Source organism: Phalacrocorax carbo, chromosome 22 (genome assembly GCF_963921805.1).
Source record: "Phalacrocorax carbo chromosome 22, bPhaCar2.1, whole genome shotgun sequence".
Lineage (NCBI taxonomy): Eukaryota > Metazoa > Chordata > Aves > Suliformes > Phalacrocoracidae > Phalacrocorax > Phalacrocorax carbo.
This window is the reverse complement of record NC_087534.1, coordinates 5759322-5777347: the sequence shown is the minus strand read 5'-3', so window position 1 is coordinate 5777347 and position 18026 is coordinate 5759322. Positions and strand designations below refer to the sequence as shown.

The 18026-nt window shown below is 46.2% G+C and overlaps 1 long non-coding RNA gene across 1 annotated transcript; it reads left to right on the top strand.

Annotated features, from left to right (window-relative positions):
- The first annotated feature begins 4158 nt into the window (after positions 1 to 4158).
- On the top strand, positions 4159 to 17749 carry LOC135316773 (uncharacterized). Its single transcript, XR_010376023.1, has 2 exons — positions 4159 to 10926; positions 17544 to 17749. It is a non-coding gene; the product is annotated as an uncharacterized LOC135316773 (long non-coding RNA).
- Positions 17750 to 18026: the final 277 nt, after the last annotated feature.

The following is an 18026-nucleotide window of genomic DNA, read 5'->3' as shown; positions in this document are numbered from 1 at the left end:
ATTGCACGGGAGCAGCTTGCTTCCTTCCCTCCACAAGGATTCAGCGGCAGTCACTACCTTTTTTTTTAATATATATTATTCTTCCCCACTCATCCTGTTTGTTTGAACTTCTGCATGAAAAAATGTAAAACATTTGGAAATGTTGTTAAGGGAGGAAACGAAATCAATGTATGTGACCTTCGCTTGGCAGCCTTCAAAAGTGGTAAAAAGCATCAGAACCAGAAGGCCTTTAGTGTGTTTAGCTGTGATTTGTAGCTGATCTCCTCAACTCCCAACTACTCCATGAGTTTCATGCATAATGCAGCAGCAGTTTTGATTGAAGTCAAAAAATCTGCTGACAGAATGTAGTGTCAGGCATCTGGGGAGATGTCTAATTAATTATTATAATTGACATCCACACCAGATGTCTGATATATGACGGTCTCTTTGTTGATAAAAGGTTTCGGTAATTCTGTTTGAACAGCACTTTCAGAACAATATGTTTTCCATTTAGGTCACAGGGAAAAAAAAATGATTTATTTTTTTCAGGAAATTGAATTCTGTCAGATAGCAGCATTCTTTCGTCTTGCCTTCCAACTTCTAACCAGCCTTGAAAATGCATGGGATGAAGGATGCAATGGAAAAGCATTCATCACAGTGTTGACCACTGATCAAAAGCACTTAGCTGGGAAGTGCAGGATCTGCCATCATCTTTTATTCTCTATAGTCACAGAGGAGAGTAGCTGATCTGACATCTGTAAAGAAATAATAATAATAAAATAGTGAAAACCTCAATCAAAAAGCCACTCTCAAATGGAAAGCTGATACGTTATGTTATCAGAGAAGGTCAACAGCTTTTGAGTTCTTTCAAGTCATTATAATGCTTCCAAGGCACCTTCTATTGAGAAGGGACAAAGCACAGTGTAACCTGAACCTTTTGGCCTCAAATTCAAACCAACTCTCAGCCCAGAAACTTTTAGTAGTAAGAAATAGCTTGCCTAGCTTTTTGCCTTCGTAATCCACATTCTTCTGCATATTTTTGCTTTTCTTTTCAGCTTAGGCCTGCTGAGAAAAGGTCCTTTTATGGCACGCTCACTCTGGATAGAAGCAGGAAGTACAAATCCCTCAGAAAATGCAGCTTTATGAGCTTTCGAGAGTATTTGATGGATCTCAGAAGTTCCATTTCAGAAAATGAGCGCCTTGCCTTAGTACACGGTTATGCCAACCAGATCTCTGAACTGCTTGAGGTCCATCTGCTGCTAATTAACATAGGCCAATAGCAGAAACTTATCTTTGGCACATGGTTTCTTTACCGTACCAGGCAACTGCCTTGGTGTCTGGCCGGGCTTAGGAAGCCACCCTGTTAAACCAGAAGGGCCCAGATGATGCTCAGTTCATCCTCATGTTCATGAGCTGGTCGGATCATCTTCAGCCATCCCCAGAAGCTGTCCTGGGCTCAGACGAGAGTTGACCCTAAAGACAGCAGAGAGGGCTCCTGCTTCTTTCCATCATCCTTAACTGCTTATTTTCCTTACAGCCTTAAAATAGGTCTATGTGATTCTGGGGCTGGGGAGTCAGAGAAGTGCTGCCTGTGCTTATTTCAGATGTGAGTCTACTCTGAAGCAGAACATGTAGCTTGTCAGGCTAACACAGACCTGTATTCAGGCCAATAAGCGCTACCGTATTTATGAAAGTTTGGCAATTTGGATGCCTACTTTAACGTAAAGCCTCTTTAAAGTAAGATAAGGCTGGTCACAACCACGCTGATTAACCATGCCCAGTCCTGGGCACACCAGTTGTTGACAAAATTTTTCTACCCATCTGGTGGATTTGACCTAAGGTTGGTGTAAGAGCAGAGCGTAGCCAGATGAGCGCCTGCAAGACATTTGGAGCCGTTTAAGAAGTTACCTGCTCTCAGCTCCAAATTGCAGCTGCCTTAGCTGGGACATTGTCTCTGACTCATCCTTTCTGGTGCAAAGTATGACAGATTGACTTAAATTGCCTGTTAAAGTTCCCTACCTAGAAGTAACCAAATACACTGCGGATATTTCAAGGTATTTTGATGCCCAAAGAAGCAGATAGGCTCTAGTCATCATTTCAAAATCTGGAAGCGTTAATTTGCATCCTAGGTACCTGATTTCCTTTCCAGCTGTGGCTCACAGATGCAGGGGTATGCAGGCACCTGGCCTTACATAGCCGCCTGAACAGGAAGCGATTTTAGTGGGATTTCAGGCACTTTGGATAGGGCATCATTTTCCCTTACTTCAATCATCAGAAATTTAAATCCTTTTCTCAGTGATTTCTGGAGAGTCCCTTTACAGCTACCGGAGAGAGATTTATAGTTGTTATGCTGCATAGTTACATGTGATGTCCCCCATTCTTTGGAGGCGTTAAGTGCCTTGATACCTTTACATGTTTGTCCCTGAGGGCTTGCATCTCTTCTGGAAATAGGACACAGGCATCTCTGTTACCTAAACTTTGTTTATGTATTTTCTGAGGGGGCCAAACTAGACCAAAGCTTCACATGAGAACAAAGCCCTAACATGAAACCAGAGCAAGAATTCACATCCCCTCCCCAGCAGGAAGATGCTGAATTTCCAGTTGAAACAGCAGCCTTAAGCTGAGTTACGGACATCGCCTTTTTGTTTTATGGATACCCTTACTCGCTTAACAGAATAAAGCATGATAAAGTACTCGCATGGAGAGGTGTTCACTTCTGTTCTGTTGGTAGCGATTTGAAACCTTTCACTCCTGTGATGTTAATGTCAGTTTTAATATTGCAAATTTGCTAAGATGCCAAGCGAACAGCATTTAAATAATGTCTGTACAGGACCGACGTGCGCATGAGTTTTGGGGCAAGGACGGCTGTGGCGTTTTTACTAGCATCCTTGCAAAGCATGTAGTCTGCAGCCTCTTGCTTTAATTCCTGATATAAATGTAAATGGTAATTTTAACATTTTAGATACTAACTTGATTTCATCTGATTTTGGCAAGACACGTGCCACGTATTTTACAATTTAAAAATCAGGTTTGAAAATGTCAGCTTTCATGAGCAGGCGGGCTATGTCATTTACAGCACACCGAAGGCACGCAGCAGATAAGGTGAAGTGGGGCTAAGGAGGCATTTAGAGATTATTTGCATCAGAGAAGACTGCTGAGAGGGAACGGCTAAACTACAGGGAAACGGGCTGCCTTAATATGAATATCTAAATGAAATGCTGTTAAACAGCTTCTGACACCACAACTCTATTGCACCTTGGCTACTAGCTGTGCTAAACATTTAATAGTTGGATGCAGCAGCTAGCATGAAAGCCTGCAAGTCCCACTCCTGTCTCCAGTGTAAGGTCCACCCGCACTGACAGATAAGTGTGGTCCGACACCATTCTCCATCGCGAACCTCTGCTAAGATGCAAGTGAGGAATGGCCTGAGCTCCTGAGCTCTCCCAGGTGTTAAAGGCTCAGCACGTTCAATGCCAAGTCGTGTTTGTTCACTTTGGGTGATCAAGCCTAGGAGGGCAGAGCTCCCAACACAAGCTGCTGGTGGCTGTTGACCACCACAATGGCCAGAAAGCACTTGGGCAATGGGGTTCAATAAATATCCACCTTCTCTCAAGGATGTGCTTCGTCTCCTGTGTAGACACAAGCGACCTTCTCAGCCACCTCCAGAAGAGGACTTCAGCTCCCTCGGCCTCCTCAGCAGTCAGATGTTACCCTCCATGGTAGTGTTAGCAAACTCACATCTCAGTGCACAGCCTGTGACGCAACCAACGACCCTCAGAGAACTGTAAACAGACGATATTTTTCAAGACCTGGAGACAACGGGACAGTGGCTCCATCACTCCCTGTGCATCTCTCCTCCATCCTGCACTGTCTGTCCAATCCTCCCTCTCTTTTCCATCTGAGGGCTCACATTTCCAGTTGAGCTACCACGGTGACATATGCTACTGGCAGCCGGGCTGAGCCCTTCCGCAAGCGCATGCTCAGCCCTTGGTGGACCTCGCACTGCAGCCACAGCTTCAAGCAGAGCTACAACTTCGCATTTTCTGAGCATTGCCTTAGGAACACTCAAGCATTTTGTTTCCGGATGGGGAGGATTGTGTCATGGTGAGAGAAAGTCAATATAAACAGCTCTAACCAACCAGTCTGTTTAGTTGTTTGTGTTTCAGAGGTCCAGGAGAATGTCCCTGAGGCCTGGGTGAGAGGGGAGTGGGAAGCACAGGTGGTACCAGGGTACCCATTGCCCACCCTCCATGTCCCACTGATGCTGAAGAGGTTGCCCAGCGAGTACCGAGAAAAGGACAAGCAAAGATTCTAAGGGATGCAAAAAGGAGCAGAGAGCTCCCTTCTGAGCATGGGCGCAAAGGCTCCCTGACAAGCGGTCGCTCCCATGGACTTTTGGTGTATAGGCTGCTAATTAAGAAACCAGAGGCCTGAAATCACTTGCTTTTATCCTGCAGTTTTTCTCTTGTAGGGATCTCCTGGGGTTCCGTTAGTCAGCACATTGAGGGGATTAGAGAGCCCTGGGAGACACCTTCAGAAATACTAGGGAGCTAATTAAAGCAGGCAAGGGGAGCTGGCCACAGGAGGAGTTTCACAGATACACAGGCATTCAAAGGCACAGGCAGAAAAGGCAAGACAAGGAGAAAGATGGAGCTTTAAAGAGAGGCAGAGAAAGGGAGACCACCTGCAAGGAATAAGAATTATTAGCAACTTTCTTCTTCACCAGCAGCCATGTTTTCCCTCCAGATTTTACCCACAGGAACAGCACCATGGCCATTACAGAATTTTTTCCTAAAACAACAGGAATTGCTTGCTCAATTCCAGTCATTAACAGCTCTGTTTCTCACGCTCAGCTGCCTTTTCTTTTGGATCCTGAGCATTTCCCATTACAAGATCCTGCTTTGCATAACTTTGAAATATTTGGGTTCACATTTTCCTTGATATTTGTTCACTACAGGAAAAAAATTGGAGTAGAAGTATGAAGTAATATTGACAATGTCTGAGAAGGGAGTCAGAGGACAATAAATTGGTTTGCCACTTTATAGAAATATTTATGATGATTCATTGAATAGCTCCTGCTATATGAGTAAGGAAGCTGAGATTTGGAGTGGAGATCTCCTTTGTATCAAAGATTTGGCTTTGCCACCCTTTCCACTTCCAGTGACTTGTAAGCCAAAGAGAAATCCCGTTCACATGGTCCTGGTACAGGCTATGTCTGTTGGAGCCTTTCTGTCCTCTCTAGTCATGGGGAGGCCAGTGTGGAACAGCCAGCCGTAAATCCAAAGGAGAAAGGGGCTTAGAAGTCCTCAGAGGTTTCTTAGACCTTCCTGAGTTGGCGACATTCCCACAGGCTGGGCAAGAGACCTCCAGACATCCCTTCCACCACTGCCTGTAAGATTTTATTTAGGGAATAGCAGAGTCCCACTGTTGTCTCTTATCTCCAGGGGCTGGTCTGCCAAGAAGATAAATGGCCTGGCAGCACTGCTAGCTGCTCCCTTTGCCCAAGCACTGAAACATGATGGAACCACTTGAGGCTTTAAAATTAGTGTTTAAAAAAGGTGATGGGGCGGGGGAATGAATGCATGTTGAGAAATGCAGAAAAGCGTATTGTTTGTGCGAAGTCAAATACTTGAAAAAACCAGAAACAGCAGCAATGAGGGTGCTATCCTTTTCCTCTCACACTGGAATATTGCACCAGCCCACGAGTGCGTCCTGAAGTGGGCTCGAGCCTGGTGCTGATAGTGTTATAGGTGAACCTCAGCGCTGGGGAGCAGATGAGTTGGCTCACTCTGCTTACAAAAAAACCACAGCCATGACTCAGAAACGCAAGTTAGAGTACTCTCCATGCTGAGAGGGTCCCAGGCAGCAGGGATGATGGAGAGACGGTAGCAGCAGCAGGTCAGTGAAGCAAACCGAATTTGAGAGGAAGGGTTCACTCTGGAGAGGCTGAAAGAAAACAGCAATCATGGCAGTTAGCAAAATAATAAATAAGCCCTCTGTTTTTTGTGAGACAAATGGTCACAGCTGAGCAAATGCCTAGCAATGGGCTGTCTGGTGTGAATGATGGATAGAGAGACGAACAAGGCTAGATGAGGTTTCATGAGCAAAGTAAATACATAAAAGCAACCACTTGGCAGAAGAGCTGCAATGAGTGGGATATTTGGAGGTGGTTTTCTGAACACACACCCCTTAGCAGGGAGAGGTTCTCTCTGCTCATCAGAAGCCCATGGAATTATACAGATTCACAGAGGATAAAACCTTCTAGATCAACTTTTATAAATCATTTGGCCAGAAAACAGAAATAAAAATGGCTTTCACCCTACCATTTTCAAACTGGAAAATTTTGCCTGTTTCAAAAAACCACTGTTTTAATTTCAAAATGGACCTAGGTGTTTGAAGAATAGAAATAATCACACAATCCAAGCTGAAATGCAGAGGGTTTGTTTTTGCCAGGCAAATGCTGACAGTCAGCTTTAACCTTCGTGAGGCTCGGAGAGTGGCTGAAGGCTGGGCGAGGTGCTGATTCATACACAGGAAACATCTATTTGTAATAAGACCAAGGATTAGCTATTTTTGCCCCCTGAAATTTTGCTACAAAATATTGTAGGTTTCAAAGGCAAGTGGGCAGATGAATGGGGAATGAATCCGTGAAGGGCTATTAGTACAAAAACATCAATAGGCAACTGTGAGCTGAAAATGCTTGGGAAAATAACGAAAAAAAGTACTCGCCCTGTTCTTATACACATCTCTCGGTGTCCACATTAACCACTTTGAAGATAGAAACCTGGGTTACCTATACTTTTGGTCTGACCCGTAATAGCTGCTCTTGCGTATCATAAACTGAAACCGAAAATGCCCTTGTTTTATTCCTTTATTTCTAAGCCCAAACTGAGTCATGAACTGAGTCATTTCTGCTGCTATTCCAGCTCCTGCTACGATCCGACCTAGTTCCCGCTGACCTCGCTCCTTAGCCTCACTGTTCCTTCAAAGTTTCATCTCTTATAGCAAACCGTATACAAATAATTCAGGTTTTTTTCCAATACTGCTTTGCGCTTGCACCGTTAGTAGCATGGCGACTTACGCGCCGTCGCTGGCAGGTGCAGGTGCCACCTGCGACAGGCCCGTGGGTCAGCAGCATTTGGGAGCAGCAACCACCAACACACTACAGATGCTGTTGGAGATGAAATCTTCAAACGAGGAGCTCAGGTTTCGGAACTGCTGATTTTTGATCCAGCCAGGGCTAATTTCCAAATCCCACTGTTAACTTTTGCCCCAAAATCTCCCTAATCTGTTGTCTTCATCTCCTAAAGGAACGGTGAATTCATTGGTTCAGCAGCCAAATAAAGCATACAGGGAAACAAATACATTTCAGAGGAAATTAAATGCATTTTCTGGGGTTATTGACAAAATACACAAAATCCTCTCTTGCAACAAGATAAACATGCTGTTTGACCCAAAAAGTCGTGATGTGCTGGTAGATTCATAGAATTTTTAAGGTTGGAAAAGACCCGTAAGATCATTGAGTCCAACCACTAACCTATCGCTGCCAAGCCCACCACTAAACCATATCCTCAAGCACCACGTCTGCCCTTCTTTTAAATACCTCCAGGGACGGAGACTCCACCACCTCCCTGGGCAGCCTGTGCCAATGCTTAGCCCTTTTGTTTAAACTCTCCTTTTTCACGTGCAACATATGACAATTTTTCAGCAAATACTGTCTTTTACCTGAAAAAGCAAAGGAGCCCACTTTGAAAAAGCTGGAATGAGGCCTCTCATGCAGTGACAGGCAGGGTGAAGAGCTGCTCCCCGGAGCCCTGAAGTGGCACTGAGCCTCTCTCCTCAACCTGTGAGCGAGGCAAAGCACCCCGGTGCTGCCCGCACGCTGCCTGCACCTCGCCTGCCTGCACCTCACCTCCCAGCGCGTTGCTCTGCTCATCGGGGAATGCAAAGAGAGAAACCGCCAGCTGAGATTCAGCGTTTTATCTACAATTGTTATCTCCCCGTTTTCCTAGTCCCGGGGACCTCATTTGCTGATGACAGGACTTAATGAAAAGCCGTACTCATCCCTTTTGTTAAGATTAAAGAAATGGCAACCAGTACTGTATGCTGCAGCATCTCGGCTCTGGCGTGGTCAGGCGGACGAGGGGGTGGCAAGTGTTAGCCTCTCATCTCAGGTGGTTTCTCATTGTCCTGCCCTTGTCTCAGACTCTGTCATGAAACACAGGAAGGCAGTTTCGATAAACTCTTGTGGCCACAACAGAGGACAGATGTCACGATGTGGTCTTGAAGTAGAGAATCATGGAATCGTTAAGGCTGGAAAAGACCCTTAGGATCATCCAGCCCAACTGCAAACCTATCACTGCCAAGTCCTCCACGAAACCAGAGGGAGAGGTAACTGTTGGACTCATACAGTGTGTAGCTCTCACACTGACTCGTGTGGGTGAGAGGAGACTTTCCTCTTAAACGCAGGGCAAGGTTGTTTCTTACCTTGTTCACCTGCAGAAACGAACACACAGCCCCACTGGTGTTATTTCTTATTACCTTCATTCCACTTCCGCGGGCCGGGGGTTTCAGCCCACTGCCTGTAGCTGCAGGACTTGCCTGAGACTCACTGGTAACTCGACCTTTTTTGCAAGCCTGCTTGCTCGTGTAGATCCCCAGTGGCGTGAATACCTCAGAGCTCCGGTTTTGGGCTCCCTTGCTGGGCGGATCTGCGTGGTTCAAGCCCTGCTCCCCTTGAAGTCCTTGTGGTGTTCCAGCTGAGACTGATGGCCATGTTGACTCTGCAGTGAATGGGGCAACACGATGTGGCTTATGACGTTTTTATTTCCTTTGCCTGCAAATTTCCTAGTTTCAGACCCTTTCAGGACACAGAGCATAGAAACCAAGGTGTGGTTTATAGCACAGTTCCTCCCGGTGCTTCTCCACGGAACAAGTCCGATGAGGCAATTCCAGTCCTCCAAGGGAGCTGTAATTCAGTAACCAAAATTCAGTATTGTTTCGGCAGCTGTTATTCTGAGCAAACTTTTGATCACTACCTTTATGACATTGCAATTTCAGCAAGAGCATGGTCAATATATGGCTGTACAACAAAATACCATAGCATTACGAGTAATAGTACTGTAAATAGTCTTCTCAACACCCTAACCTTAATACACAGCTACGTTAAGTTCAGTTGTTACAGTACCCATCACAGCAGCGTGGTAGCAGGCCAAATTACTAGCATTCAGTAAGTGTTACCAAGAGACTCACAAGCAGTATAAAAGTGTTATGTTTTTCCACGCACAGAACGGAACAGATGTCTTCAGCAGTGAAATTCACCCTGTGCCGAGGACAGCACAGTCTGGCCCTGAATGCTGGGCTGGAAGGCGATGGTAGGGCTTAAAATCATCTGTAACAGGTCAGACTCAAGATCAGCCCACGTCTTATCAAAGTCAAGCATAGAGGTCTAAAGGGAGTGTCAAAACAGGGTAAGTATGAAGTGGTACTTCCCAAGCTTTTCCTGGTGCCCAGTAACTCATACCCTGGGGATTTCCCAACCCCTTTGTATTTCAGAAGCCTTGATCATCTTTTTCCTTCCTTGAATTTGCCCAAGAGCTCTTCGAACCCATATATATCTGCATGCAGACCTTCTTGCTTCGACTTCGCAAGCAGGGCAAAATCTTCCTTTCACCTAATCGGGGGGCTTTCAACCACCCTCCCTCACCTTGTCAATCGTAGGTGTCGGCCGAGGGGGACATTTAATTTAACTGTGAGGTGAATGAGCCTAGAGGTGGATGCACAGCTAACATGTAGAGAACCTCTCCTTGATCATGGTGGTTGTTAAAATACCCTCAGGGGCTGGCTTTAAAAGGAGACCCTTCAAAGGGTTAGAAGGGCAAAATCCATCAAGGGAAGCTGATAGGACATGGAATAGTAAAATTCTCTTTTGAGCCACGCTGGGGAACAAGGTTTGATAACAATCAGAGCATTTACAATCTCTCAAAAGATTAGGAACATCAGTCAAACCCAAGGCAGGAAGGCGTTAGTAAAAATAAAATTAGAAAAAAGAAAAATAAAATAGACGGGAATAGAAGTAGATGGGGACTGCTCTAGAGGAGCTTGCTAAGTGCTTTCATTGACTTCCACTTTGAATTGTGAACTGAGTCCAAAGTCTATATGGTTTTGAGAAACCATTTCCTTACAGAATGCACAAATAGCAACCAAGAGATGCTATTCTAAGAAGCACTTGTCGCTGTATTCATTCAAAGTTGCAACACTGAATTGTGCCAGGATTTTTTTTTTCAGCCCTGCTAATTCTCTGTCAGCTCTATCCTTCTAGGTATCTAGCTCAATCTCAGGCTGTGAAACCATTTAAGAAATTGAAAAGCTTTTGATTCTTAAAAAAGGCAGTAATACAAGTATGAAAAATATAATTTGGGAGTGGATGTAATAAAATTCCTACAGGCATTCAAGCAAAGAAAAACCCTTCTGGTGAAATCTATCCCTCTCTAGAACAGCTCAGGCTTAAAAAGGATGCCATTAGGTGTAGCGGTTGTGCTTGGTCCCAAAAACGGACTCCACCCTTAATAAGGTGTTGGACCAGTCAAAACTATATTTTGAATGAAAAATTATGTTTTCAACAGAACTGGATTTCTTTCAAATGACCAACCACCTCTAGCAGAAAATGTTACTATTTCATCAGGAATGCCAAGTAATTATTTGCCAGAAGCACAAATACTTTTACCCAGAAGCATGTGTGGTGTCTTGAGTGGATTGCAGAGCTGGTGCGCCGGGACCCAGCACCCCAGAGCTCCGCCACTGCTCTTCTGGCCCCGGCGTAGGGAAGAGGATGGTGTCACGTCTTGGACCACTGCAGCCGCCCACCTTGGCCAGAACGGCGCCTTGCGGCACAGGGACTGTAACGCCCGGTGGGAATGAACTGGTTTCCCTGTCAGAATCTCAAATGTATGTATATTCAAATATTTGAACCCAATATAAAATTTTCTCAGAAGTTAAAAGGGGGGGGAGGAGGGGTATTTTTAGCTAGTGCAAATATATATCTAATATGTATAAAAAGATATAATAATTCTACGGACTCTTTGATATTTACATGTGCATAAATGTATGTAAATACCCTGGAGGTATTTAGAGACGTGTAGATGTGGTGCTTAGGGCACGGTTCAGTGGCACTTGGCAGTGCTGGCTTAATGGTTGGACTTGATGATCTTAAAGGTCTTTTCCAGCCTAAACAATTCCATGAAGGGACTGAGAGCAGCCCTGCAGAGAAGGGCTTGGGGGTACTGGTGAGCGGAAAGCTGGACATGACCCGGCCATGTGCGCTCGCAGCCCAGACCCCCAGCCGTGCCCGGGGCTGCATCCCCAGAGCGCGGGCAGCCGGGCGAGGGAGGGGGTCCTGCCCCCCTGCCCCGCTCTGTGAGACCCCCCTGCAGCGCCGCCTCCAGCTCGGGGCTCCTCAGCACGGGACAGACACGGGGCTGCTGGAGCGGGGCCAGAGGGGGCACAGAAATGCTCCGAGGGCTGGAGCCCCTCTGCTGCGAGGCCGGGCTGGGAGAGCTGGGAGTGTTCAGCTGGGGAAGGGGAGGCTGCGGGGAGACCTTATTGCGGCCTTCCAGGGCTTAAAGGGGGGCTGTGGGAAGGGAGGGGGCGACCTCTTCAGCAAGCCCTGTTGCAAAAGGACAAGGGGTGATGGTTTTAAACTAAAGGAGGGGAGATTTACACTGGATATAAGGAAAAAATTTTTTTACTATGGGGGTGGTGAAGCCCTGGCCCAGGCTGCCCAGAGCGGTGGTCGATGCCCCATCCCTGGAAGCATCCAAGGCCAGGCTGGCCGGGGCTCTGAGCGACCTGATCTGGTTGAAGCTGTCCCTGCTCACTGCAGGGGGTTGGGCTGGACGGGCTCTAGAGGTCCCTTCCATCCCAAACCATCCTGTGATTCTGCGATTCTATGTAACAATATACATGTATAAATATTGATTTTATACATGTAATACTAGAAATATATTTAGATGAATAACTATATATACAGTAATCAATATATTTCTATATGCAGCAGACAGCCAGGATTTCTGAGACACCTAAGCATGACTCCTCATCCCTCCAGAGCAGGGATGATCACAGGCCACAGCCACGTCAGCCGATCCCCGTGCTGGGTTTGCCCTGAGTGCCTCCAGCCTGTTAGAAGGGAGACACGCCAACACGTGTGCAAACACACATACACACACTGTGCTCTCTGCTGGGGATTTGGTTTTGATTTTTACCTGTTTGCTTTAATATAAAGTAAAAGGTCATTTTAGAGTAACGTTCCACAGTATTCACTGTTTATTCTCAGCTGGAGATGCGGCATCTCTCTTATCTGACATTTCCACCACAAATTAATGCTTTGCATTAATACCTAACACACCTCTGAAATATAATAGGCTGGCCTATCACTCCTGCACCTCCGCCGGCATGGTTTTAATGCACTTCTCCTCAGGGCAGCTCTGTGATAGGGCAGACCTGCTTACCCTTCTTACCTTCTTACTCTTACACGTCAGGGGGAGGTGCACAGATTTCAGAACTTGAAGTGGATTATCTCATTTATCTTAAACAGCTTTCTTAAAAACATCCTTCTCACCAGCACCTGAATATAGACTGGACTGGAGAAATAGTATGCATTGAATAACTCCTCTACTTCTTCTCCACCCACAATGTTCACTACATCCCCCTACACTATTCTCTAGTTCTGTCAAATTTCTTTGAACATGGTCAGGAGGCTGAAAAGGCAAGGAGACACCCAAAAATAGGGTGATCCCACATGACTATTTCCTTAGGAAACCAGCCTGAAAAAGCAGGAATTGTTTCCGTGCTCCAAGCACAGAGAAGAAAAGAGCAACAGCAGCAGAAGCAAACAGCACGAGAGGCAGCAAACCTCCACGCCTTGCAGCTAGGAGCGGGAAGAAATCGCCAACCAGTCTTAGAAAGCGCGCAGAAATTCAGCAGCTTTGAACACACCTTGGAAAAATTGAAATTAATCATGGCAAAGTGATAAACGATCCGGCTAAGGGACCAGCCCTGGAGCGGAGGGGCCAGGGCGGGATCCGGGATGCTGGTGTGGCAGGAGGTGCTGCCGAGGATGCCTCTGCCCTTTATTCCGGCTTGTCTCCAGCCTGGATCTGGGTAGCACCGGAATAAGGAGCCGTGGTTAGGGCAATCGTGTTGAAAGTTAAATTCTGCTGTTCAGTGAGGAATCACTTCTCCATCGCACACGTAAACAGAAGGAGACTCAGAGTGAGCTAACGCTGAGCAACCCACAGCAGTGACAAGTAGTGTGGCTGGCCAGAAAAATGCTTCCAAGCAGTGATTTTGGGTCCAAGATACAGGTCTTTTAAATTCAAAGCACTTTGCAGGGAAGACTTCAGTGTCAGCATCATTTTCCAGGAGGAAAATCAGAAAGTTTGGCCATGTTTTTCTCCATTCCTTTTGGGGAGTTTTTGGCATTAGTGGTTCATTGCTGCATCTCCACAGCATCTTGATACCACCTGCCTCACCTGTGTCGTTGTGGCTTATTAGTGTTGCCATGGTGGCGTCTGGACCAGAGGCATTTCGCTCCCAGGTTGGAGGACACCTACACACTAGACGTGCACCCCCCAAAAATGATGGAGCAGCGGCCATTCCCACGGTGAGGTCTGAGCCTCCAACCCTGAAACGGGCCACGCTGCTGGGACAAGAGGAGGGAAAGGAGCACAGGAGTTAAAGCTGATTCCCCTTTGCAGCCTTTTGCATGTGCTTGGCAGGCCTTCGTACTTCATGGCTATAAATACCTGCACAGGATGAACTGCAAAGATCCCTTGCAAAAAACACCCACTGCTTGCGCCGGGTGGAGCAGGTTGAGCCCGTACAGGTTTTTAGTGGTTCTGGGAAAGGAAAGCAAGGAGAGAGTTACTGGAAATGTTGATGGGAGCTGGGAGGAAGAAATATTGCCAGAAAATGGCTTCGAGGAGAAAGTCCTCCAGGCACAGTGGTCCCCGGTGCTGCAGCACAGGGCAATGCAAACGCGGCGTCATTATTTTGTCTGGCTGGAGACAGAAGCCACTTGTCTTATTCTTTTTTTTTTTTCTTTTAGAGGGAATCAGAGGGTTTTTACTATACAAATGAGGGTCTGTCTACCATGGGGAGATTCGGAAAAGCTCATCAAGATTAATTCTTAAAATGGATAAATGAAAGCACATTAAACAACCTATGTAGATATACTCATTTGGAATTAAAGGGTCCGTAATTAAGTTTTACTTAATTCACTTTTGAAGTGACTTGAGACAAATTGAATTAAGGCCACTTTAATTTTAAATGAAAGTATCCAGACCTGGGTTTAATGTAATTTAACTAATCCACTTGCAATTCACACCACTAGTTAATTTTGGATTAATTTCCCCTTGTAAGCAAGCTCTTAAATGGACAGCAGGAACACAACTTTATTTTCCCTTTTCCATCTAGAGAGGGAGCCACAGAACCTCTCTTACCCCCTCCCCCCAAAAAATAAAATGCTTCTCCTATGTGCAGTTTAACCCCTTTTCATGCAGTTTAATCCCCTTTTACCATGCCTGGAGTCAGCCTGACCCAGGGTGTGCCAGATGTCTGCTATGTCACCCTCAGCTGAAAGGAGACAGGGAGGCTCCTCTGATGGTTCTTCTGAACCATCACTGATGTCCGTCTCCCAAAAATGTTCCCTCTTGCAGGATTTTCAGGCTCGCTTCCAGGAGAAGATTTCATGGAGGGTAAATACAATTTGTCAACAGGCTCTGGGAAGACACTGGTGAGGATTATTGGCCTGGCTTGTGGGGGGCAGGACCCAGGCAGACTTTTTGGTGAACTGAAGTAGGGCAGATCCCAAAGGGTTTTGGCAAACTTGGGAGAGATGCCATGTGCTGCATGGTGGGACTGGAAAGACTCCAGACAACAAGCTCTGTTTAATTAAAGCCATTTAAAAAGCTGCAAAGGTCAGTTTTAGGTGCCCTAAACTGCGGCAGAAACATGAGGGTAGTGTTTTTCTGGGTTAATTAAAATAAGGATCTCTGTGGAGCGTCTGACAATGACAAGTCATTAATGGAACAACCAGCAAATGAAGAACGACCGTGGGGCTGGAAGGGTCCTCAAGTGTTGGAGGAAAGAAAGCATTTGCAATGGAGGGGAAGGGTCAGCACAGCATTAGCTGTGGCAGATACTCAAAACATGTCTGCTTTTGGTTTGAACTACCACGGTTCAAATGCAGTTCATGCCAAGTCTCTTAAGGGTATGAATAACCCGACTGTAGGGCAGATAAACCCCTGACATCTTGGGATTCACCCAGAGAAGGGCTGTGCTCCCATCAGTAGTAACAGCAACAACAGCTTTTATTACTGCGACTTGCGGTGGGCATTATCTGTTTGCACAGGCTTTGAAAAAAAAGAATGTGGTCCTAAATAAAGAATCAGAGAATCGCAGAATCACAGGATGGTTTGGGTCGGAAGGGACCTCTAGAGCCCGTCCAGCCCAACCCCCTGCAGTGAGCAGGGACAGCTTCAACCAGATCAGGTCGCTCAGAGCCCCGGCCAGCCTGGCCTTGGATGCTTCCAGGGATGGGGCATCGACCACCGCTCTGGGCAGCCTGGGCCAGGGCTTCGCCACCCTCACTGTAAAAAATTTTTTCCTTATCTCCAGTCTGAATCCACCCTTTTTTAGTTTAAAACCATCCCCCCTTCTCCTGTCACAGCAGGCCTTGCTAAAAAGTCTGTCCCCATCTTTCTCATAAGCCCCCTTTTTTCTTTTTCAAGAGAAAACAGACTGCTTCCAAAAACATTTTGAGAGTCAAGCAGTTCGTCTGTCTCTGAATTCCCAAGGGACTGCTGGATCCACACTTCACTTGCAACGTCTCCCCATAAAGTCACCTCGTGTAACGCCTTGCATCTGCCAGAAGCACTATAAGGTCCTCTGGCATCTGTCCATCTCGGTGGCACAGGGGAGGAATAAGTAGCTCATCCAGGCATTGCATTTTCTGGAGTAAGGAGTGAGGTTCAGGAGGAAACTTCACCAGGATTAGAGCTGGCTACTAAGCTCATGCGTCTTTCATCAAAGATGAGAGCTCTCCGTGGGTTGAATTCAGACGTCGTCTTTCTTTTCAGCCACAAACCAGAGCAGTTTAATTGAGAAATCCTGCCAGGGAGGGACGGCTTGGCTCCGGGGTGCCTCCACCCTTCCCTACAGCACCTTTGATTTCCTAAATCCAACTACACTTCCCAGAAGGCACTTTCCCTGGCAGTGCCTCCAGGCAGGCCCATGGCTAAGGCTAGCGGAGTTTCTTTTTTCAGGCATTTCACTTTTTCCAGCAAGACAAGGGAAAATATACATTTTGTAAGAATATCGTTTAATCAAAAGAAAATCGATTCTTATAGGAAAAGAAGAAGAAGAAAAAAAAAAAAAAACCACCTCTGGTGAGATGGAATATTTTCAACCAGCCGAACGATAACTATCCCACAGCTCACTAAGTCTGACTCCCTACCTTTCACATAAGCAGCGAATGGGTACGGACTCCCACTGTCAGCATTTTACTTCATTTGTGACCCACCACCTCTTTTCAAATAAATTCTCATTGAATTATCTGAAGTGAGCAGAGAGCAAGGGGGGAAAGGAATTCAGGCTTGGAGGATAATACAGAAGTTATTTCAGCTGGAAGATGGAGTGCATTGCATCCATTTAAAAATCATTTAAAATAGTGAAAGAGGTGTTTTGAACTCAGTGGGAAGTTGATGACTGATTTGAATTCGCATTCGCAGACCCTCTTATAACGAAAGGCTCTCTGGAAAATAAAAGTCCCCAGAGAGATTTCCCGGGATGTGGTGAATGGTACAAATCAAAGCAAACTGGAGGTGTGACACAGGTCCTGCCAAAGCCAGGGGCGGAGGGTGCAGGCACCTGCCTTCCCCGAGGGTGGGGTGAAGCCGCCCAACGCTTGTCCCACGGGACGGCAATCCTCAACTGGCTGGGACCCCCACCCCGAAACCCACGTGTCCCCAGGAGGAGGTGCCTGCAGCTGTGTTTTCAACTGAGCCTGCAGGGGGGTGCCCGAAGGGAATGCGGCGGGGTGTAAAATCGAGCAGGGCTTTGATGCGTTCACCAGCGTAGTTCAGCAACCAGCAGCAGCAAGTAAGCACCGTGCGGCTAATTCCAGAACAGGGCCCTGCTCCTGCCACGGCCGTTAGCTGCCTGCACCAGCCCTTGTTTCTGCCATAGTTTTCCTATCTGCGGAACAGCGATGATAAATAATACAGAGCCATTTTTGTGATTGATCTGAGCTCTCTGGATACAAATTGCTAATAATGGCAAATACTCTTGAAGGTAGTTTAAAAAAACATAGATAATTCAGTTTGTTTTGTAGCGTAACCTACTTACGCTGCTTATATACACATATATATGTTTCTGTTTCTTCTTAAGATTCATTTCATTTTTAAGTGTGTGTGAGAAGAGCCCAGAGTTCAGCTATGCATCTCTTATTATTGATGGTTTTAAAAAGTAAATAAGTGTATGCTATTATGATTTCATCTCCCTTGCAGGAAAGCGGTGCTCTGAGTGCATATTACTCTGGGAGACCTGCCGTGTTTATATCCCTTACGAGATATGTCTTTGTTTTCTGAGGCGCAGAGTGTCTTCTCCATTTCACAGCACACTAAGGATTAACACCCAAACTGTAAAATGCGTTGTACTTCCACTGTTAATCTGTCACGCAAGGTAAAAAAGAACAAAAAATAAAACCTCTTCACTCGCCTTCACTGACTTTCCACGTCGGGGATATTTGTAGCATTCTTGGAAGACAATGGAATATTTCCAGGCGATGGGTGATGTCCTCAGGGGTCTCCAGGCTGCAGCAGGGGTGATCCCAACTCTACATAACCTCCATTTCACACTGTACCCTGAAAGGCAGAGATCAGCCTTTGACGTGGGAAGCCAGGACTGAAATCTCTGCTCTTCCTATATAAGCTTAAATAAATGAGTTTGTAGTGCAGTTCCCATGTGCAAGATGGGTATCATGGACCCCC